Genomic DNA, 20,475 nt, shown 5'->3' on the forward strand with positions numbered 1-20,475 from the left:
TTCCTCTCTATGGCTTAAAGCAGACTATGTTTCTGCTCGGTTTCGAACCGAGGACCTTTTGCGTGTGAAGCAAACGTGATAACCACTACACTACAGAAACGTGGACAATTCCTGCGTACGTCGTCAACCTGGCGCTGGTTTAAAACAGACCACGCAAGCATTGTCTGACTTTGGCAAGAAACTTGCCAGTCACAAATTTGAAGGTGTTCCAGGTCAAGTTTATTCAGGTGAGACATCTCGAACATTCATTTCAGTATGGGACTAGTCTTAAGCCTTGTCTACAAAACAGTGCATTGAATGCTTAAGGTTTGGTTACCTTGTCGTTATATTCCACTCTATGGCTTAAAGCAGACTATGTTTCTGCTCGGTTTCGAACCGAGGACCTTTGCGTGTGAAGCAAACGTGATAACCGCTACACTACATAAACGTGGACAATTCCTGCGTACGTCGTCAACCTGTCGCTGGTTTAAAAAAGACCACGCAAGCATTGTCTGACTTTGGCAAGAAACTTGCCAGTCACAAATTTTAAGGTGTTTCAGGGCAAGATTTTTCAGTTAAGAAATCTCAAACACTCATCTTAGTCTGGGACTAGTCTTAAGCCTTGTCTACGAAACCGTGCATTGAATGCTTAAAGGTTTGGTTACCTTGTCATTATATTCCTCTCTATGGCTTAAAGCAGACTATGTTTCTGCTCGGTTTCGACTAGGGACCTTTCACGTCAGGAGAATGCGACAGTCACTAAAAGAACATAGTACGTGACATAATAGAGGCTGAATTTCGACAGTCTACAAAACCGTGCATTGAATGCTTAAAGGTTTGGTTACCTAGTCATTATATTCCACTCTATGGCTTAAAACAGACTATGTTTCTGCTCGGTTTCGAACCGAGGACCTTTCGCGTGTTAGGCGAACGTGATAACCACTACACTACAGAAACTCTGAATTTCTCATAAATTTGCCAGTCACAAATTTGAAGGTGTTTCAGGGCAAGATTTTTCAGTTAAGAAATCTCAAACAGGGGGGCACGGTGGCTTAGTGGTTAGCACGTTCGCCTCACACCTCCAGGGTTGGGGGTTCGATTCCCGCTTCCGACTTGTGTGTGTGGAGTTTGCATGTTCTCCCCGTGCCTCGGGGGTTTCCTCCGGGTACTCCGGTTTCCTCCCCTGGTCCAAAGACATGCATGGTAGGTTGATTGGCATCTCTGGAAAAATTGTCCGTAGGGTGTGAGTGCGTGAGTGAATGAGTGAGTGTGTGTGCCCTGCGATGGGTTGGCACTCCATCCAGGGTGTATCCTGCCTTGATGCCCGATGACTCCTGAGATAGGCACAGGCTCCTCGTGACCCGAGGTAGTTCGGATAAGCGGTAGAAAATGGAATGGAAATCTCAAACACTCATCTTCGTCTGGGATTAGTCTTAAGCCTCGTGTACGAAACCGTGCATTGAATGCTTAAAGTTTTGTTTAACTTGTAATTACGTTTAACCATATGGCTTAAAGAAGGCGATGCTTCTAATCGGTTTCGACTAGGGACCTTTCACGTCAGGAGAATGCGACAGTCACTAAAAGAACATAGCTTGTAACATAATAGTGGCTGAATTTCGACAGTCTACAAAACCGTGCATTGAATGCTTAAAGGTTTGGTTACCTTGTCATTATATTCCACTCTATGGCTTAAAGCAGACTATGATTCTGTTCGGTTTCGAACCGCGGACCTTTTGCGTGTGAAACAAACGTGATAACCACTACACTACAGAAGCTCTGAATTTGGCATAAATTTGCTAGTCACAAATTTTAAGGTGTTTCAGGGCAAGATTTTTCAGTTAAGAAATCTCAAACACTCATCTTAGTCTGGGACTAGTCTTAAGCCTTGTCTACAAAACTGGGCATTGAATGCTTAAAGGTTTGGTTACCTTGTCATTATATTCCACTCTATGGCTTAAAGCAATCTATGTTTCTGCTCGGTTTCGAACCGAGGACCTTTTGCGTGTAAAGCAAACGTGATAACCACTAAACAAAAGAAACGTGGACAATTCCTGCGTACGTCGTCAACCTGGCGCGGGTTTAAAACAGACCACGCAAGCATTGTCTGACTTTGGCAAGAAACTTGCTAGTCACAAATTTGAAGGTGTTCCAGGTCAAGTTTATTAAGGTAAGACATCTCGAACATTCATTTCAGTATGGGACTAGTCTTAAGCCTTGTCTACAAAACAGTGCATTGAATGCTTAAGGTTTGGTTACCTTGTCGTTATATTCCACTCTATGGCTTAAAGCAGACTATGTTTCTGCTAGGTTTCGACTAGGGACCTTTCACGTCAGGAGAATGCGACAGTCACTAAAAGAACATAGTTCTTGACATAATAGAGGCTGAATTTCGACAGTCTACAAAACCGTGCATTGAATGCCTAAAGGTTTGGTTACCTTGCCATTATATTCCACTCTATGGCTTAAAACAGACTATGTTTCTGCTCGGTTTCGAACCGAGGACCTTTCGCGTGTTAGGCGAACGTGATAACCACTACACTACAGAAACTCTGAATTTGGCATAAATTTGCCAGTCAAAAATTTTAAGGTGTTTCAGGGCAAGATTTTTCAGTTAAGAAATCTCAAACACTCATCTTAGTCTGGGACTAGTCTTAAGCCTTGTCTACGAAACCGTGCATTGAATGCTTAAAGGTTTGGTTACCTTGTCATTATATTCCACTCTATGGCTTAAAGCAGACTATGTTTCTGCTCGCATTCGACTAGGGACCTTTCACGTCAGGAGAATGCGACAGTCACTAAAAGAACATTGTACGTGACATAATAGAGGCTGAATTTCGACAGTCTACAAAACCGTGCATTGAATGCTTAAAGGTTTGGTTACCTTGTCATTATATTCCACTCTATGGCTTAAAACAGACTATGTTTCTGCTCGGTTTCGAACCGAGGACCTTTCGCGTGTTAGGCGAACGTGATAACCACTACACTACAGAAACTCTGAATTTGGCATAAATTTGCCAGTCACAAATTTTAAGGTGTTTCAGAGCAAGATTTTTCAGTTAAGAAATCTCAAACACTCATCTTAGTCTGGGACTAGTCTTAAGCCTTGTCTACGAAACCGTGCATTGAATGCTTAAAGGTTTGGTTACCTTGTCATTATATTCCACTCTATGGCTTAAAACAGACTATGTTTCTGCTCGGTTTCGAACCGAGGACCTTTCGCGTGTTAGGCGAACGTGATAACCACTACACTACAGAAACTCTGAATTTCGCATAAATTTGCCAGTCACAAATTTGAAGGTGTTTCAGGGCAAGATTTTTCAGTTAAGAAATCTCAAACACTCATCTTCGTCTGGGACTAGTCTTAAGCCTCGTCTACGAAACCGTGCATTGAATGCTTAAAGTTTTGTTTAACTTGTAATTACGTTTAACCATATGGCTTAAAGAAGGCGATGCTTCTAATCGGTTTCGACTAGGGACCTTTCACGTCAGGAGAATGCGACAGTCACTAAAAGAACATAGCTTGTAACATAATAGTGGCTGAATTTCGACAGTCTACAAAACCGTGCATTGAATGCTTAAAGGTTTGGTTACCTTGTCATTATATTCCACTCTATGGCTTAAAACAGACTATGTTTCTGCTCGGTTTCGAACCGAGGACCTTTCGCGTGTTAGGCGAACGTGATAACCACTACACTATAGAAACTCTGAATTTGGCATAAACTTGCCAGTCACAAATTTGAAGGTGTTTCAGGGCAAGATTTTTCAGTTAAGAAATCTCAAACACTCATCTTAGTCTGGGACTAGTCTTAAGCCTTGTCTACAAAACTGGGCATTGAATGCTTAAAGGTTTGGTTACCTTGTCATTATGTTCCACTCTATGGCTTAAAGCAGACTATGATTCTGTTCGGTTTCGACCCGCGGACCTTTTGCGTGTGAAACAAACTTGATAACCACTACACTACAGAAGCTCTGAATTTGGCATAAATTTGCTAGTCACAAATTTTAAGGTGTTTCAGGGCAAGATTTTTCAGTTAAGAAATCTCAAACACTCATCTTAGTCTGGGACTAGTCTTAAGCCTTGTCTACAAAACTGGGCATTGAATGCTTAAAGGTTTGGTTACCTTGTCATTATATTCCACTCTATGGCTTAAAGCAATCTATGTTTCTGCTCGGTTTCGAACCGAGGACCTTTTGCGTGTAAAGCAAACGTGATAACCACTAAACTAAAGAAACGTGGACAATTCCTGCGTACGTCGTCAACCTGGCGCGGGTTTAAAACAGACCACGCAAGCATTGTCTGACTTTGGCAAGAAACTTGCTAGTCACAAATTTGAAGGTGTTCCAGGTCAAGTTTATTAAGGTAAGACATCTCGAACATTCATCTTAGTATGGGACTAGTCTTAAGCCTTGTATACAAAACTGGGCATTGAATGCTTAAAGTTTTGTTTAGCTTGTAATTACGTTTAACCATATGGCTTAAAGAAGGCGATGTTTCTGCTCGGTTTCGACTAGGGACCTTTCACGTCAGGAGAATGCGACAGTCACTAAAAGAACATACAATGTGACATAATAGAGGCTGAATTTGACAATCCCAAAAAGCTTTCGATCAGGCCGATACGTAGTGCAGCTACGTTTTACACCGATGGCATTTGCTCTGCTTGACGCCAAAACCTGAAAACTGTTTCTGCTCGGTCTCGAACCGAGGACCTTTCGAGTGTTAGGCCAACGTGATAACCAATACACTACAAAAAATCTGAATTTAGCATAAATTTGCCAGTCACAAATTTTAAGTTGTTTCAGGGCAAGATTTTTCAGTTAAGAAATCTCAAACACTCATCTTAGTCTGGGACTAGTCTTAAGCCTTGTCTACAAAACTGGGCATTGAATGCTTAAAGTTTTGTTTAGCTTGTAATTACGTTTAACCATATGGCTTAAAGAAGGCGATGTTTCTGCTCGGTTTCGACTAGGGACTTTTCACGTCAGGAGAATGCGACAGTCAATAAAAGAACATAGCTTGTAACATAATAGAGGCTGAATTTCGACAGTCTACAAAACCGTGCATTGAATGCTTAAAGGTTTGGTTACCTTGTCATTATATTCCACTCTATGGCTTAAAACAGACTATGTTTCTGCTCGGTTTCGAACCGAGGACCTTTCGCGTGTTAGGCGAACGTGATGACCACTACACTACAGAAACTCTGAATTTGACATAAACTTGCCGGTCACAAATTTGAAGGTATTCCAGGTCAAGTTTATTCAGGTAAGACATCTCGAACATTAATATTAGTATGGGACTAGTCTTAAGCCTTGTCTACAAAACTGGGCATTGAATGCTTAAAGGTTTGGTTACCTTGTCATTATATTCCACTCTATGGCTTAAAACAGACTATGTTTCTGCTCGGTTTCGAACCGAGGACCTTTCGCGTGTTAGGCGAACGTGATAACCACTACACTACAGAAACTCTGAATTTGGCATAAATTTGCCAGTCACAAATTTTAAGGTGTTTCAGAGCAAGATTTTTCAGTTAAGAAATCTCAAACACTCATCTTAGTCTGGGACTAGTCTTAAGCCTTGTCTACGAAACCGTGCATTGAATGCTTAAAGGTTTGGTTACCTTGTCATTATATTCCACTCTATGGCTTAAAACAGACTATGTTTCTGCTCGGTTTCGAACCGAGGACCTTTCGCGTGTTAGGCGAACGTGATAACCACTACACTACAAAAACTCTGAATTTGGCATAAATTTGCCAGTCACAAATTTTAAGGTGTTTCAGGGCAAGATTTTTCAGTTAAGAAATCTCAAACACTCATCTTAGTCTGGGACTAGTCTTAAGCCTTGTCTACGAAACCGTGCATTGAATGCTTAAAGGTTTGGTTACCTTGTCATTATATTCCACTCTATGGCTTAAAACAGACTATGTTTCTGCTCGGTTTCGAACCGAGGACCTTTCGCGTGTTAGGCGAACGTGATAACCACTACACTACAAAAACTCTGAATTTGGCATAAATTTGCCAGTCACAAATTTTAAGGTGTTTCAGGGCAAGATTTTTCAGTTAAGAAATCTCAAACACTCATCTTAGTCTGGGACTAGTCTTAAGCCTTGTCTACGAAACCGTGCATTGAATGCTTAAAGGTTTGGTTACCTTCTCATTTTATTCCTCTCTATGGCTTAAAGCAGACTATGTTTCTGCTCGGTTTCGAACCGAGGACCTTTTGCGTGTGAAGCAAACGTGATAACCACTACACTACAGAAACGTGGACAATTCCTGCGTACGTCGTCAACCTGGCGCTGGTTTAAAACAGACCACGCAAGCATTGTCTGACTTTGGCAAGAAACTTGCCAGTCACAAATTTGAAGGTGTTCCAGGTCAAGTTTATTCAGGTGAGACATCTCGAACATTCATTTCAGTATGGGACTAGTCTTAAGCCTTGTCTACAAAACAGTGCATTGAATGCTTAAGGTTTGGTTACCTTGTCGTTATATTCCACTCTATGGCTTAAAGCAGACTATGTTTCTGCTCGGTTTCGAACCGAGGACCTTTGCGTGTGAAGCAAACGTGATAACCGCTACACTACATAAACGTGGACAATTCCTGCGTACGTCGTCAACCTGTCGCTGGTTTAAAAAAGACCACGCAAGCATTGTCTGACTTTGGCAAGAAACTTGCCAGTCACAAATTTTAAGGTGTTTCAGGGCAAGATTTTTCAGTTAAGAAATCTCAAACACTCATCTTAGTCTGGGACTAGTCTTAAGCCTTGTCTACGAAACCGTGCATTGAATGCTTAAAGGTTTGGTTACCTTGTCATTATATTCCTCTCTATGGCTTAAAGCAGACTATGTTTCTGCTCGGTTTCGACTAGGGACCTTTCACGTCAGGAGAATGCGACAGTCACTAAAAGAACATAGTACGTGACATAATAGAGGCTGAATTTCGACAGTCTACAAAACCGTGCATTGAATGCTTAAAGGTTTGGTTACCTAGTCATTATATTCCACTCTATGGCTTAAAACAGACTATGTTTCTGCTCGGTTTCGAACCGAGGACCTTTCGCGTGTTAGGCGAACGTGATAACCACTACACTACAGAAACTCTGAATTTCTCATAAATTTGCCAGTCACAAATTTGAAGGTGTTTCAGGGCAAGATTTTTCAGTTAAGAAATCTCAAACAGGGGGGCACGGTGGCTTAGTGGTTAGCACGTTCGCCTCACACCTCCAGGGTTGGGGGTTCGATTCCCGCTTCCGACTTGTGTGTGTGGAGTTTGCATGTTCTCCCCGTGCCTCGGGGGTTTCCTCCGGGTACTCCGGTTTCCTCCCCTGGTCCAAAGACATGCATGGTAGGTTGATTGGCATCTCTGGAAAAATTGTCCGTAGGGTGTGAGTGCGTGAGTGAATGAGTGAGTGTGTGTGCCCTGCGATGGGTTGGCACTCCATCCAGGGTGTATCCTGCCTTGATGCCCGATGACTCCTGAGATAGGCACAGGCTCCTCGTGACCCGAGGTAGTTCGGATAAGCGGTAGAAAATGGAATGGAAATCTCAAACACTCATCTTCGTCTGGGACTAGTCTTAAGCCTCGTGTACGAAACCGTGCATTGAATGCTTAAAGTTTTGTTTAACTTGTAATTACGTTTAACCATATGGCTTAAAGAAGGCGATGCTTCTAATCGGTTTCGACTAGGGACCTTTCACGTCAGGAGAATGCGACAGTCACTAAAAGAACATAGCTTGTAACATAATAGTGGCTGAATTTCGACAGTCTACAAAACCGTGCATTGAATGCTTAAAGGTTTGGTTACCTTGTCATTATATTCCACTCTATGGCTTAAAGCAGACTATGATTCTGTTCGGTTTCGAACCGCGGACCTTTTGCGTGTGAAACAAACGTGATAACCACTACACTACAGAAGCTCTGAATTTGGCATAAATTTGCTAGTCACAAATTTTAAGGTGTTTCAGGGCAAGATTTTTCAGTTAAGAAATCTCAAACACTCATCTTAGTCTGGGACTAGTCTTAAGCCTTGTCTACAAAACTGGGCATTGAATGCTTAAAGGTTTGGTTACCTTGTCATTATATTCCACTCTATGGCTTAAAGCAATCTATGTTTCTGCTCGGTTTCGAACCGAGGACCTTTTGCGTGTAAAGCAAACGTGATAACCACTAAACAAAAGAAACGTGGACAATTCCTGCGTACGTCGTCAACCTGGCGCGGGTTTAAAACAGACCACGCAAGCATTGTCTGACTTTGGCAAGAAACTTGCTAGTCACAAATTTGAAGGTGTTCCAGGTCAAGTTTATTAAGGTAAGACATCTCGAACATTCATTTCAGTATGGGACTAGTCTTAAGCCTTGTCTACAAAACAGTGCATTGAATGCTTAAGGTTTGGTTACCTTGTCGTTATATTCCACTCTATGGCTTAAAGCAGACTATGTTTCTGCTAGGTTTCGACTAGGGACCTTTCACGTCAGGAGAATGCGACAGTCACTAAAAGAACATAGTTCTTGACATAATAGAGGCTGAATTTCGACAGTCTACAAAACCGTGCATTGAATGCCTAAAGGTTTGGTTACCTTGCCATTATATTCCACTCTATGGCTTAAAACAGACTATGTTTCTGCTCGGTTTCGAACCGAGGACCTTTCGCGTGTTAGGCGAACGTGATAACCACTACACTACAGAAACTCTGAATTTGGCATAAATTTGCCAGTCAAAAATTTTAAGGTGTTTCAGGGCAAGATTTTTCAGTTAAGAAATCTCAAACACTCATCTTAGTCTGGGACTAGTCTTAAGCCTTGTCTACGAAACCGTGCATTGAATGCTTAAAGGTTTGGTTACCTTGTCATTATATTCCACTCTATGGCTTAAAGCAGACTATGTTTCTGCTCGCATTCGACTAGGGACCTTTCACGTCAGGAGAATGCGACAGTCACTAAAAGAACATTGTACGTGACATAATAGAGGCTGAATTTCGACAGTCTACAAAACCGTGCATTGAATGCTTAAAGGTTTGGTTACCTTGTCATTATATTCCACTCTATGGCTTAAAACAGACTATGTTTCTGCTCGGTTTCGAACCGAGGACCTTTCGCGTGTTAGGCGAACGTGATAACCACTACACTACAGAAACTCTGAATTTGGCATAAATTTGCCAGTCACAAATTTTAAGGTGTTTCAGAGCAAGATTTTTCAGTTAAGAAATCTCAAACACTCATCTTAGTCTGGGACTAGTCTTAAGCCTTGTCTACGAAACCGTGCATTGAATGCTTAAAGGTTTGGTTACCTTGTCATTATATTCCACTCTATGGCTTAAAACAGACTATGTTTCTGCTCGGTTTCGAACCGAGGACCTTTCGCGTGTTAGGCGAACGTGATAACCACTACACTACAGAAACTCTGAATTTCGCATAAATTTGCCAGTCACAAATTTGAAGGTGTTTCAGGGCAAGATTTTTCAGTTAAGAAATCTCAAACACTCATCTTCGTCTGGGACTAGTCTTAAGCCTCGTCTACGAAACCGTGCATTGAATGCTTAAAGTTTTGTTTAACTTGTAATTACGTTTAACCATATGGCTTAAAGAAGGCGATGCTTCTAATCGGTTTCGACTAGGGACCTTTCACGTCAGGAGAATGCGACAGTCACTAAAAGAACATAGCTTGTAACATAATAGTGGCTGAATTTCGACAGTCTACAAAACCGTGCATTGAATGCTTAAAGGTTTGGTTACCTTGTCATTATATTCCACTCTATGGCTTAAAACAGACTATGTTTCTGCTCGGTTTCGAACCGAGGACCTTTCGCGTGTTAGGCGAACGTGATAACCACTACACTATAGAAACTCTGAATTTGGCATAAACTTGCCAGTCACAAATTTGAAGGTGTTTCAGGGCAAGATTTTTCAGTTAAGAAATCTCAAACACTCATCTTAGTCTGGGACTAGTCTTAAGCCTTGTCTACAAAACTGGGCATTGAATGCTTAAAGGTTTGGTTACCTTGTCATTATGTTCCACTCTATGGCTTAAAGCAGACTATGATTCTGTTCGGTTTCGACCCGCGGACCTTTTGCGTGTGAAACAAACTTGATAACCACTACACTACAGAAGCTCTGAATTTGGCATAAATTTGCTAGTCACAAATTTTAAGGTGTTTCAGGGCAAGATTTTTCAGTTAAGAAATCTCAAACACTCATCTTAGTCTGGGACTAGTCTTAAGCCTTGTCTACAAAACTGGGCATTGAATGCTTAAAGGTTTGGTTACCTTGTCATTATATTCCACTCTATGGCTTAAAGCAATCTATGTTTCTGCTCGGTTTCGAACCGAGGACCTTTTGCGTGTAAAGCAAACGTGATAACCACTAAACTAAAGAAACGTGGACAATTCCTGCGTACGTCGTCAACCTGGCGCGGGTTTAAAACAGACCACGCAAGCATTGTCTGACTTTGGCAAGAAACTTGCTAGTCACAAATTTGAAGGTGTTCCAGGTCAAGTTTATTAAGGTAAGACATCTCGAACATTCATCTTAGTATGGGACTAGTCTTAAGCCTTGTATACAAAACTGGGCATTGAATGCTTAAAGTTTTGTTTAGCTTGTAATTACGTTTAACCATATGGCTTAAAGAAGGCGATGTTTCTGCTCGGTTTCGACTAGGGACCTTTCACGTCAGGAGAATGCGACAGTCACTAAAAGAACATACAATGTGACATAATAGAGGCTGAATTTGACAATCCCAAAAAGCTTTCGATCAGGCCGATACGTAGTGCAGCTACGTTTTACACCGATGGCATTTGCTCTGCTTGACGCCAAAACCTGAAAACTGTTTCTGCTCGGTCTCGAACCGAGGACCTTTCGAGTGTTAGGCCAACGTGATAACCAATACACTACAAAAAATCTGAATTTAGCATAAATTTGCCAGTCACAAATTTTAAGTTGTTTCAGGGCAAGATTTTTCAGTTAAGAAATCTCAAACACTCATCTTAGTCTGGGACTAGTCTTAAGCCTTGTCTACAAAACTGGGCATTGAATGCTTAAAGTTTTGTTTAGCTTGTAATTACGTTTAACCATATGGCTTAAAGAAGGCGATGTTTCTGCTCGGTTTCGACTAGGGACTTTTCACGTCAGGAGAATGCGACAGTCAATAAAAGAACATAGCTTGTAACATAATAGAGGCTGAATTTCGACAGTCTACAAAACCGTGCATTGAATGCTTAAAGGTTTGGTTACCTTGTCATTATATTCCACTCTATGGCTTAAAACAGACTATGTTTCTGCTCGGTTTCGAACCGAGGACCTTTCGCGTGTTAGGCGAACGTGATGACCACTACACTACAGAAACTCTGAATTTGACATAAACTTGCCGGTCACAAATTTGAAGGTATTCCAGGTCAAGTTTATTCAGGTAAGACATCTCGAACATTAATATTAGTATGGGACTAGTCTTAAGCCTTGTCTACAAAACTGGGCATTGAATGCTTAAAGGTTTGGTTACCTTGTCATTATATTCCACTCTATGGCTTAAAACAGACTATGTTTCTGCTCGGTTTCGAACCGAGGACCTTTCGCGTGTTAGGCGAACGTGATAACCACTACACTACAGAAACTCTGAATTTGGCATAAATTTGCCAGTCACAAATTTTAAGGTGTTTCAGAGCAAGATTTTTCAGTTAAGAAATCTCAAACACTCATCTTAGTCTGGGACTAGTCTTAAGCCTTGTCTACGAAACCGTGCATTGAATGCTTAAAGGTTTGGTTACCTTGTCATTATATTCCACTCTATGGCTTAAAACAGACTATGTTTCTGCTCGGTTTCGAACCGAGGACCTTTCGCGTGTTAGGCGAACGTGATAACCACTACACTACAAAAACTCTGAATTTGGCATAAATTTGCCAGTCACAAATTTTAAGGTGTTTCAGGGCAAGATTTTTCAGTTAAGAAATCTCAAACACTCATCTTAGTCTGGGACTAGTCTTAAGCCTTGTCTACGAAACCGTGCATTGAATGCTTAAAGGTTTGGTTACCTTCTCATTTTATTCCTCTCTATGGCTTAAAGCAGACTATGTTTCTGCTCGGTTTCGAACCGAGGACCTTTTGCGTGTGAAGCAAACGTGATAACCACTACACTACAGAAACGTGGACAATTCCTGCGTACGTCGTCAACCTGGCGCTGGTTTAAAACAGACCACGCAAGCATTGTCTGACTTTGGCAAGAAACTTGCCAGTCACAAATTTGAAGGTGTTCCAGGTCAAGTTTATTCAGGTGAGACATCTCGAACATTCATTTCAGTATGGGACTAGTCTTAAGCCTTGTCTACAAAACAGTGCATTGAATGCTTAAGGTTTGGTTACCTTGTCGTTATATTCCACTCTATGGCTTAAAGCAGACTATGTTTCTGCTCGGTTTCGAACCGAGGACCTTTGCGTGTGAAGCAAACGTGATAACCGCTACACTACATAAACGTGGACAATTCCTGCGTACGTCGTCAACCTGTCGCTGGTTTAAAAAAGACCACGCAAGCATTGTCTGACTTTGGCAAGAAACTTGCCAGTCACAAATTTTAAGGTGTTTCAGGGCAAGATTTTTCAGTTAAGAAATCTCAAACACTCATCTTAGTCTGGGACTAGTCTTAAGCCTTGTCTACGAAACCGTGCATTGAATGCTTAAAGGTTTGGTTACCTTGTCATTATATTCCTCTCTATGGCTTAAAGCAGACTATGTTTCTGCTCGGTTTCGACTAGGGACCTTTCACGTCAGGAGAATGCGACAGTCACTAAAAGAACATAGTACGTGACATAATAGAGGCTGAATTTCGACAGTCTACAAAACCGTGCATTGAATGCTTAAAGGTTTGGTTACCTAGTCATTATATTCCACTCTATGGCTTAAAACAGACTATGTTTCTGCTCGGTTTCGAACCGAGGACCTTTCGCGTGTTAGGCGAACGTGATAACCACTACACTACAGAAACTCTGAATTTCGCATAAATTTGCCAGTCACAAATTTGAAGGTGTTTCAGGGCAAGATTTTTCAGTTAAGAAATCTCAAACAGGGGGGCACGGTGGCTTAGTGGTTAGCACGTTCGCCTCACACCTCCAGGGTTGGGGGTTCGATTCCCGCTTCCGACTTGTGTGTGTGGAGTTTGCATGTTCTCCCCGTGCCTCGGGGGTTTCCTCCGGGTACTCCGGTTTCCTCCCCTGGTCCAAAGACATGCATGGTAGGTTGATTGGCATCTCTGGAAAAATTGTCCGTAGGGTGTGAGTGCGTGAGTGAATGAGTGAGTGTGTGTGCCCTGCGATGGGTTGGCACTCCATCCAGGGTGTATCCTGCCTTGATGCCCGATGACTCCTGAGATAGGCACAGGCTCCTCGTGACCCGAGGTAGTTCGGATAAGCGGTAGAAAATGGAATGGAAATCTCAAACACTCATCTTCGTCTGGGACTAGTCTTAAGCCTCGTGTACGAAACCGTGCATTGAATGCTTAAAGTTTTGTTTAACTTGTAATTACGTTTAACCATATGGCTTAAAGAAGGCGATGCTTCTAATCGGTTTCGACTAGGGACCTTTCACGTCAGGAGAATGCGACAGTCACTAAAAGAACATAGCTTGTAACATAATAGTGGCTGAATTTCGACAGTCTACAAAACCGTGCATTGAATGCTTAAAGGTTTGGTTACCTTGTCATTATATTCCACTCTATGGCTTAAAGCAGACTATGATTCTGTTCGGTTTCGAACCGCGGACCTTTTGCGTGTGAAACAAACGTGATAACCACTACACTACAGAAGCTCTGAATTTGGCATAAATTTGCTAGTCACAAATTTTAAGGTGTTTCAGGGCAAGATTTTTCAGTTAAGAAATCTCAAACACTCATCTTAGTCTGGGACTAGTCTTAAGCCTTGTCTACAAAACTGGGCATTGAATGCTTAAAGGTTTGGTTACCTTGTCATTATATTCCACTCTATGGCTTAAAGCAATCTATGTTTCTGCTCGGTTTCGAACCGAGGACCTTTTGCGTGTAAAGCAAACGTGATAACCACTAAACAAAAGAAACGTGGACAATTCCTGCGTACGTCGTCAACCTGGCGCGGGTTTAAAACAGACCACGCAAGCATTGTCTGACTTTGGCAAGAAACTTGCTAGTCACAAATTTGAAGGTGTTCCAGGTCAAGTTTATTAAGGTAAGACATCTCGAACATTCATTTCAGTATGGGACTAGTCTTAAGCCTTGTCTACAAAACAGTGCATTGAATGCTTAAGGTTTGGTTACCTTGTCGTTATATTCCACTCTATGGCTTAAAGCAGACTATGTTTCTGCTAGGTTTCGACTAGGGACCTTTCACGTCAGGAGAATGCGACAGTCACTAAAAGAACATAGTTCTTGACATAATAGAGGCTGAATTTCGACAGTCTACAAAACCGTGCATTGAATGCCTAAAGGTTTGGTTACCTTGCCATTATATTCCACTCTATGGCTTAAAACAGACTATGTTTCTGCTCGGTTTCGAACCGAGGACCTTTCGCGTGTTAGGCGAACGTGATAACCACTACACTACAGAAACTCTGAATTTGGCATAAATTTGCCAGTCAAAAATTTTAAGGTGTTTCAGGGCAAGATTTTTCAGTTAAGAAATCTCAAACACTCATCTTAGTCTGGGACTAGTCTTAAGCCTTGTCTACGAAACCGTGCATTGAATGCTTAAAGGTTTGGTTACCTTGTCATTATATTCCACTCTATGGCTTAAAGCAGACTATGTTTCTGCTCGCATTCGACTAGGGACCTTTCACGTCAGGAGAATGCGACAGTCACTAAAAGAACATTGTACGTGACATAATAGAGGCTGAATTTCGACAGTCTACAAAACCGTGCATTGAATGCTTAAAGGTTTGGTTACCTTGTCATTATATTCCACTCTATGGCTTAAAACAGACTATGTTTCTGCTCGGTTTCGAACCGAGGACCTTTCGCGTGTTAGGCGAACGTGATAACCACTACACTACAGAAACTCTGAATTTGGCATAAATTTGCCAGTCACAAATTTTAAGGTGTTTCAGAGCAAGATTTTTCAGTTAAGAAATCTCAAACACTCATCTTAGTCTGGGACTAGTCTTAAGCCTTGTCTACGAAACCGTGCATTGAATGCTTAAAGGTTTGGTTACCTTGTCATTATATTCCACTCTATGGCTTAAAACAGACTATGTTTCTGCTCGGTTTCGAACCGAGGACCTTTCGCGTGTTAGGCGAACGTGATAACCACTACACTACAGAAACTCTGAATTTCGCATAAATTTGCCAGTCACAAATTTGAAGGTGTTTCAGGGCAAGATTTTTCAGTTAAGAAATCTCAAACACTCATCTTCGTCTGGGACTAGTCTTAAGCCTCGTCTACGAAACCGTGCATTGAATGCTTAAAGTTTTGTTTAACTTGTAATTACGTTTAACCATATGGCTTAAAGAAGGCGATGCTTCTAATCGGTTTCGACTAGGGACCTTTCACGTCAGGAGAATGCGACAGTCACTAAAAGAACATAGCTTGTAACATAATAGTGGCTGAATTTCGACAGTCTACAAAACCGTGCATTGAATGCTTAAAGGTTTGGTTACCTTGTCATTATATTCCACTCTATGGCTTAAAACAGACTATGTTTCTGCTCGGTTTCGAACCGAGGACCTTTCGCGTGTTAGGCGAACGTGATAACCACTACACTATAGAAACTCTGAATTTGGCATAAACTTGCCAGTCACAAATTTGAAGGTGTTTCAGGGCAAGATTTTTCAGTTAAGAAATCTCAAACACTCATCTTAGTCTGGGACTAGTCTTAAGCCTTGTCTACAAAACTGGGCATTGAATGCTTAAAGGTTTGGTTACCTTGTCATTATGTTCCACTCTATGGCTTAAAGCAGACTATGATTCTGTTCGGTTTCGACCCGCGGACCTTTTGCGTGTGAAACAAACTTGATAACCACTACACTACAGAAGCTCTGAATTTGGCATAAATTTGCTAGTCACAAATTTTAAGGTGTTTCAGGGCAAGATTTTTCAGTTAAGAAATCTCAAACACTCATCTTAGTCTGGGACTAGTCTTAAGCCTTGTCTACAAAACTGGGCATTGAATGCTTAAAGGTTTGGTTACCTTGTCATTATATTCCACTCTATGGCTTAAAGCAATCTATGTTTCTGCTCGGTTTCGAACCGAGGACCTTTTGCGTGTAAAGCAAACGTGATAACCACTAAACTAAAGAAACGTGGACAATTCCTGCGTACGTCGTCAACCTGGCGCGGGTTTAAAACAGACCACGCAAGCATTGTCTGACTTTGGCAAGAAACTTGCTAGTCACAAATTTGAAGGTGTTCCAGGTCAAGTTTATTAAGGTAAGACATCTCGAACATTCATCTTAGTATGGGACTAGTCTTAAGCCTTGTATACAAAACTGGGCATTGAATGCTTAAAGTTTTGTTTAGCTTGTAATTACGTTTAACCATATGGCTTAAAGAAGGCGATGTTTCTGCTCGGTTTCGACTAGGGACCTTTCACGTCAGGAGAATGCGACAGTCACTAAAAGAACATACAATGTGACATAATAGAGGCTGAATTTGACAATCCCAAAAAGCTTTCGATCAGGCCGATACGTAGTGCAGCTACGTTTTACACCGATGGCATTTGCTCTGCTTGACGCCAAAACCTGAAAACTGTTTCTGCTCGGTCTCGAACCGAGGACCTTTCGAGTGTTAGGCCAACGTGATAACCAATACACTACAAAAAATCTGAATTTAGCATAAATTTGCCAGTCACAAATTTTAAGTTGTTTCAGGGCAAGATTTTTCAGTTAAGAAATCTCAAACACTCATCTTAGTCTGGGACTAGTCTTAAGCCTTGTCTACAAAACTGGGCATTGAATGCTTAAAGTTTTGTTTAGCTTGTAATTACGTTTAACCATATGGCTTAAAGAAGGCGATGTTTCTGCTCGGTTTCGACTAGGGACTTTTCACGTCAGGAGAATGCGACAGTCAATAAAAGAACATAGCTTGTAACATAATAGAGGCTGAATTTCGACAGTCTACAAAACCGTGCATTGAATGCTTAAAGGTTTGGTTACCTTGTCATTATATTCCACTCTATGGCTTAAAACAGACTATGTTTCTGCTCGGTTTCGAACCGAGGACCTTTCGCGTGTTAGGCGAACGTGATGACCACTACACTACAGAAACTCTGAATTTGACATAAACTTGCCGGTCACAAATTTGAAGGTATTCCAGGTCAAGTTTATTCAGGTAAGACATCTCGAACATTAATATTAGTATGGGACTAGTCTTAAGCCTTGTCTACAAAACTGGGCATTGAATGCTTAAAGGTTTGGTTACCTTGTCATTATATTCCACTCTATGGCTTAAAACAGACTATGTTTCTGCTCGGTTTCGAACCGAGGACCTTTCGCGTGTTAGGCGAACGTGATAACCACTACACTACAGAAACTCTGAATTTGGCATAAATTTGCCAGTCACAAATTTTAAGGTGTTTCAGAGCAAGATTTTTCAGTTAAGAAATCTCAAACACTCATCTTAGTCTGGGACTAGTCTTAAGCCTTGTCTACGAAACCGTGCATTGAATGCTTAAAGGTTTGGTTACCTTGTCATTATATTCCACTCTATGGCTTAAAACAGACTATGTTTCTGCTCGGTTTCGAACCGAGGACCTTTCGCGTGTTAGGCGAACGTGATAACCACTACACTACAAAAACTCTGAATTTGGCATAAATTTGCCAGTCACAAATTTTAAGGTGTTTCAGGGCAAGATTTTTCAGTTAAGAAATCTCAAACACTCATCTTAGTCTGGGACTAGTCTTAAGCCTTGTCTACGAAACCGTGCATTGAATGCTTAAAGGTTTGGTTACCTTCTCATTTTATTCCTCTCTATGGCTTAAAGCAGACTATGTTTCTGCTCGGTTTCGAACCGAGGACCTTTTGCGTGTGAAGCAAACGTGATAACCACTACACTACAGAAACGTGGACAATTCCTGCGTACGTCGTCAACCTGGCGCTGGTTTAAAACAGACCACGCAAGCATTGTCTGACTTTGGCAAGAAACTTGCCAGTCACAAATTTGAAGGTGTTCCAGGTCAAGTTTATTCAGGTGAGACATCTCGAACATTCATTTCAGTATGGGACTAGTCTTAAGCCTTGTCTACAAAACAGTGCATTGAATGCTTAAGGTTTGGTTACCTTGTCGTTATATTCCACTCTATGGCTTAAAGCAGACTATGTTTCTGCTCGGTTTCGAACCGAGGACCTTTGCGTGTGAAGCAAACGTGATAACCGCTACACTACATAAACGTGGACAATTCCTGCGTACGTCGTCAACCTGTCGCTGGTTTAAAAAAGACCACGCAAGCATTGTCTGACTTTGGCAAGAAACTTGCCAGTCACAAATTTTAAGGTGTTTCAGGGCAAGATTTTTCAGTTAAGAAATCTCAAACACTCATCTTAGTCTGGGACTAGTCTTAAGCCTTGTCTACGAAACCGTGCATTGAATGCTTAAAGGTTTGGTTACCTTGTCATTATATTCCTCTCTATGGCTTAAAGCAGACTATGTTTCTGCTCGGTTTCGACTAGGGACCTTTCACGTCAGGAGAATGCGACAGTCACTAAAAGAACATAGTACGTGACATAATAGAGGCTGAATTTCGACAGTCTACAAAACCGTGCATTGAATGCTTAAAGGTTTGGTTACCTTGTCATTATATTCCACTCTATGGCTTAAAACAGACTATGTTTCTGCTCGGTTTCGAACCGAGGACCTTTCGCGTGTTAGGCGAACGTGATAACCACTACACTACAGAAACTCTGAATTTCGCATAAATTTGCCAGTCACAAATTTGAAGGTGTTTCAGGGCAAGATTTTTCAGTTAAGAAATCTCAAACAGGGGGGCACGGTGGCTTAGTGGTTAGCACGTTCGCCTCACACCTCCAGGGTTGGGGGTTCGATTCCCGCTTCCGACTTGTGTGTGTGGAGTTTGCATGTTCTCCCCGTGCCTCGGGGGTTTCCTCCGGGTACTCCGGTTTCCTCCCCTGGTCCAAAGACATGCATGGTAGGTTGATTGGCATCTCTGGAAAAATTGTCCGTAGGGTGTGAGTGCGTGAGTGAATGAGTGAGTGTGTGTGCCCTGCGATGGGTTGGCACTCCATCCAGGGTGTATCCTGCCTTGATGCCCGATGACTCCTGAGATAGGCACAGGCTCCTCGTGACCCGAGGTAGTTCGGATAAGCGGTAGAAAATGGAATGGAAATCTCAAACACTCATCTTCGTCTGGGACTAGTCTTAAGCCTCGTGTACGAAACCGTGCATTGAATGCTTAAAGTTTTGTTTAACTTGTAATTACGTTTAACCATATGGCTTAAAGAAGGCGATGCTTCTAATCGGTTTCGACTAGGGACCTTTCACGTCAGGAGAATGCGACAGTCACTAAAAGAACATAGCTTGTAACATAATAGTGGCTGAATTTCGACAGTCTACAAAACCGTGCATTGAATGCTTAAAGGTTTGGTTACCTTGTCATTATATTCCACTCTATGGCTTAAAGCAGACTATGATTCTGTTCGGTTTCGAACCGCGGACCTTTTGCGTGTGAAACAAACGTGATAACCACTACACTACAGAAGCTCTGAATTTGGCATAAATTTGCTAGTCACAAATTTTAAGGTGTTTCAGGGCAAGATTTTTCAGTTAAGAAATCTCAAACACTCATCTTAGTCTGGGACTAGTCTTAAGCCTTGTCTACAAAACTGGGCATTGAATGCTTAAAGGTTTGGTTACCTTGTCATTATATTCCACTCTATGGCTTAAAGCAATCTATGTTTCTGCTCGGTTTCGAACCGAGGACCTTTTGCGTGTAAAGCAAACGTGATAACCACTAAACAAAAGAAACGTGGACAATTCCTGCGTACGTCGTCAACCTGGCGCGGGTTTAAAACAGACCACGCAAGCATTGTCTGACTTTGGCAAGAAACTTGCTAGTCACAAATTTGAAGGTGTTCCAGGTCAAGTTTATTAAGGTAAGACATCTCGAACATTCATCTTAGTATGGGACTAGTCTTAAGCCTTGTCTACAAAACTGGGCATTGAATGCTTAAAGTTTTGTTTAGCTTGTAATTACGTTTAACCATATGGCTTAAAGAAGGCGATGTTTCTGCTCGGTTTCGACTAGGGACCTTTCACGTCAGGAGAATGCGACAGTCAATAAAAGAACATAGCTTGTAACATAATAGAGGCTGAATTTCGACAGTCTACAAAACCGTGCATTGAATGCTTAAAGGTTTGGTTACCTTGTCATTATATTCCACTCTATGGCTTAAAACAGACTATGTTTCTGCTCGGTTTCGAACCGAGGACCTTTCGCGTGTTAGGCGAACGTGATGACCACTACACTACAGAAACTCTGAATTTGACATAAACTTGCCAGTCACAAATTTGAAGGTATTCCAGGTCAAGTTTATTCAGGTAAGA

At 41.6% G+C, this 20,475-nt stretch overlaps 20 non-coding genes across 20 annotated transcripts; all 20 read right to left on the bottom strand.

Annotated features, from left to right (window-relative positions):
- Nucleotides 1-863: 863 nt before the first annotated feature.
- On the bottom strand, nucleotides 864-936 carry trnav-aac (transfer RNA valine (anticodon AAC)). The gene has a single exon. It is a non-coding gene; the product is annotated as a tRNA-Val (tRNA).
- A 1,518-nt stretch (nucleotides 937-2,454) lies between these two features.
- On the bottom strand, nucleotides 2,455-2,527 carry trnav-aac (transfer RNA valine (anticodon AAC)). The gene has a single exon. It is a non-coding gene; the product is annotated as a tRNA-Val (tRNA).
- Nucleotides 2,528-2,899: 372 nt separating this feature from the next.
- trnav-aac (transfer RNA valine (anticodon AAC)) lies at nucleotides 2,900-2,972 on the bottom strand. The gene has a single exon. It is a non-coding gene; the product is annotated as a tRNA-Val (tRNA).
- A 192-nt stretch (nucleotides 2,973-3,164) lies between these two features.
- trnav-aac (transfer RNA valine (anticodon AAC)) lies at nucleotides 3,165-3,237 on the bottom strand. Its single transcript has one exon. It is a non-coding gene; the product is annotated as a tRNA-Val (tRNA).
- Nucleotides 3,238-5,103: 1,866 nt separating this feature from the next.
- Nucleotides 5,104-5,176, bottom strand: trnav-aac (transfer RNA valine (anticodon AAC)). Its single transcript has one exon. It is a non-coding gene; the product is annotated as a tRNA-Val (tRNA).
- A 192-nt stretch (nucleotides 5,177-5,368) lies between these two features.
- trnav-aac (transfer RNA valine (anticodon AAC)) lies at nucleotides 5,369-5,441 on the bottom strand. The gene has a single exon. It is a non-coding gene; the product is annotated as a tRNA-Val (tRNA).
- Nucleotides 5,442-6,999: 1,558 nt separating this feature from the next.
- Nucleotides 7,000-7,072, bottom strand: trnav-aac (transfer RNA valine (anticodon AAC)). Its single transcript has one exon. It is a non-coding gene; the product is annotated as a tRNA-Val (tRNA).
- A 1,518-nt stretch (nucleotides 7,073-8,590) lies between these two features.
- Nucleotides 8,591-8,663, bottom strand: trnav-aac (transfer RNA valine (anticodon AAC)). Its single transcript has one exon. It is a non-coding gene; the product is annotated as a tRNA-Val (tRNA).
- Nucleotides 8,664-9,035: 372 nt separating this feature from the next.
- Nucleotides 9,036-9,108, bottom strand: trnav-aac (transfer RNA valine (anticodon AAC)). The gene has a single exon. It is a non-coding gene; the product is annotated as a tRNA-Val (tRNA).
- A 192-nt stretch (nucleotides 9,109-9,300) lies between these two features.
- Nucleotides 9,301-9,373, bottom strand: trnav-aac (transfer RNA valine (anticodon AAC)). The gene has a single exon. It is a non-coding gene; the product is annotated as a tRNA-Val (tRNA).
- Nucleotides 9,374-11,239: 1,866 nt separating this feature from the next.
- On the bottom strand, nucleotides 11,240-11,312 carry trnav-aac (transfer RNA valine (anticodon AAC)). The gene has a single exon. It is a non-coding gene; the product is annotated as a tRNA-Val (tRNA).
- Nucleotides 11,313-11,504: 192 nt separating this feature from the next.
- On the bottom strand, nucleotides 11,505-11,577 carry trnav-aac (transfer RNA valine (anticodon AAC)). The gene has a single exon. It is a non-coding gene; the product is annotated as a tRNA-Val (tRNA).
- Nucleotides 11,578-12,870: 1,293 nt separating this feature from the next.
- Nucleotides 12,871-12,943, bottom strand: trnav-aac (transfer RNA valine (anticodon AAC)). Its single transcript has one exon. It is a non-coding gene; the product is annotated as a tRNA-Val (tRNA).
- Nucleotides 12,944-14,461: 1,518 nt separating this feature from the next.
- trnav-aac (transfer RNA valine (anticodon AAC)) lies at nucleotides 14,462-14,534 on the bottom strand. Its single transcript has one exon. It is a non-coding gene; the product is annotated as a tRNA-Val (tRNA).
- A 372-nt stretch (nucleotides 14,535-14,906) lies between these two features.
- Nucleotides 14,907-14,979, bottom strand: trnav-aac (transfer RNA valine (anticodon AAC)). Its single transcript has one exon. It is a non-coding gene; the product is annotated as a tRNA-Val (tRNA).
- A 192-nt stretch (nucleotides 14,980-15,171) lies between these two features.
- On the bottom strand, nucleotides 15,172-15,244 carry trnav-aac (transfer RNA valine (anticodon AAC)). The gene has a single exon. It is a non-coding gene; the product is annotated as a tRNA-Val (tRNA).
- Nucleotides 15,245-17,110: 1,866 nt separating this feature from the next.
- Nucleotides 17,111-17,183, bottom strand: trnav-aac (transfer RNA valine (anticodon AAC)). Its single transcript has one exon. It is a non-coding gene; the product is annotated as a tRNA-Val (tRNA).
- Nucleotides 17,184-17,375: 192 nt separating this feature from the next.
- On the bottom strand, nucleotides 17,376-17,448 carry trnav-aac (transfer RNA valine (anticodon AAC)). Its single transcript has one exon. It is a non-coding gene; the product is annotated as a tRNA-Val (tRNA).
- A 1,293-nt stretch (nucleotides 17,449-18,741) lies between these two features.
- trnav-aac (transfer RNA valine (anticodon AAC)) lies at nucleotides 18,742-18,814 on the bottom strand. The gene has a single exon. It is a non-coding gene; the product is annotated as a tRNA-Val (tRNA).
- Nucleotides 18,815-20,333: 1,519 nt separating this feature from the next.
- trnav-aac (transfer RNA valine (anticodon AAC)) lies at nucleotides 20,334-20,406 on the bottom strand. Its single transcript has one exon. It is a non-coding gene; the product is annotated as a tRNA-Val (tRNA).
- Between the last annotated feature and the right edge of the window lie 69 nt (nucleotides 20,407-20,475).

The sequence above is a fragment of the Triplophysa dalaica genome, chromosome 5 (genome assembly GCF_015846415.1).
Source record: "Triplophysa dalaica isolate WHDGS20190420 chromosome 5, ASM1584641v1, whole genome shotgun sequence".
NCBI lineage: Eukaryota > Metazoa > Chordata > Actinopteri > Cypriniformes > Nemacheilidae > Triplophysa > Triplophysa dalaica.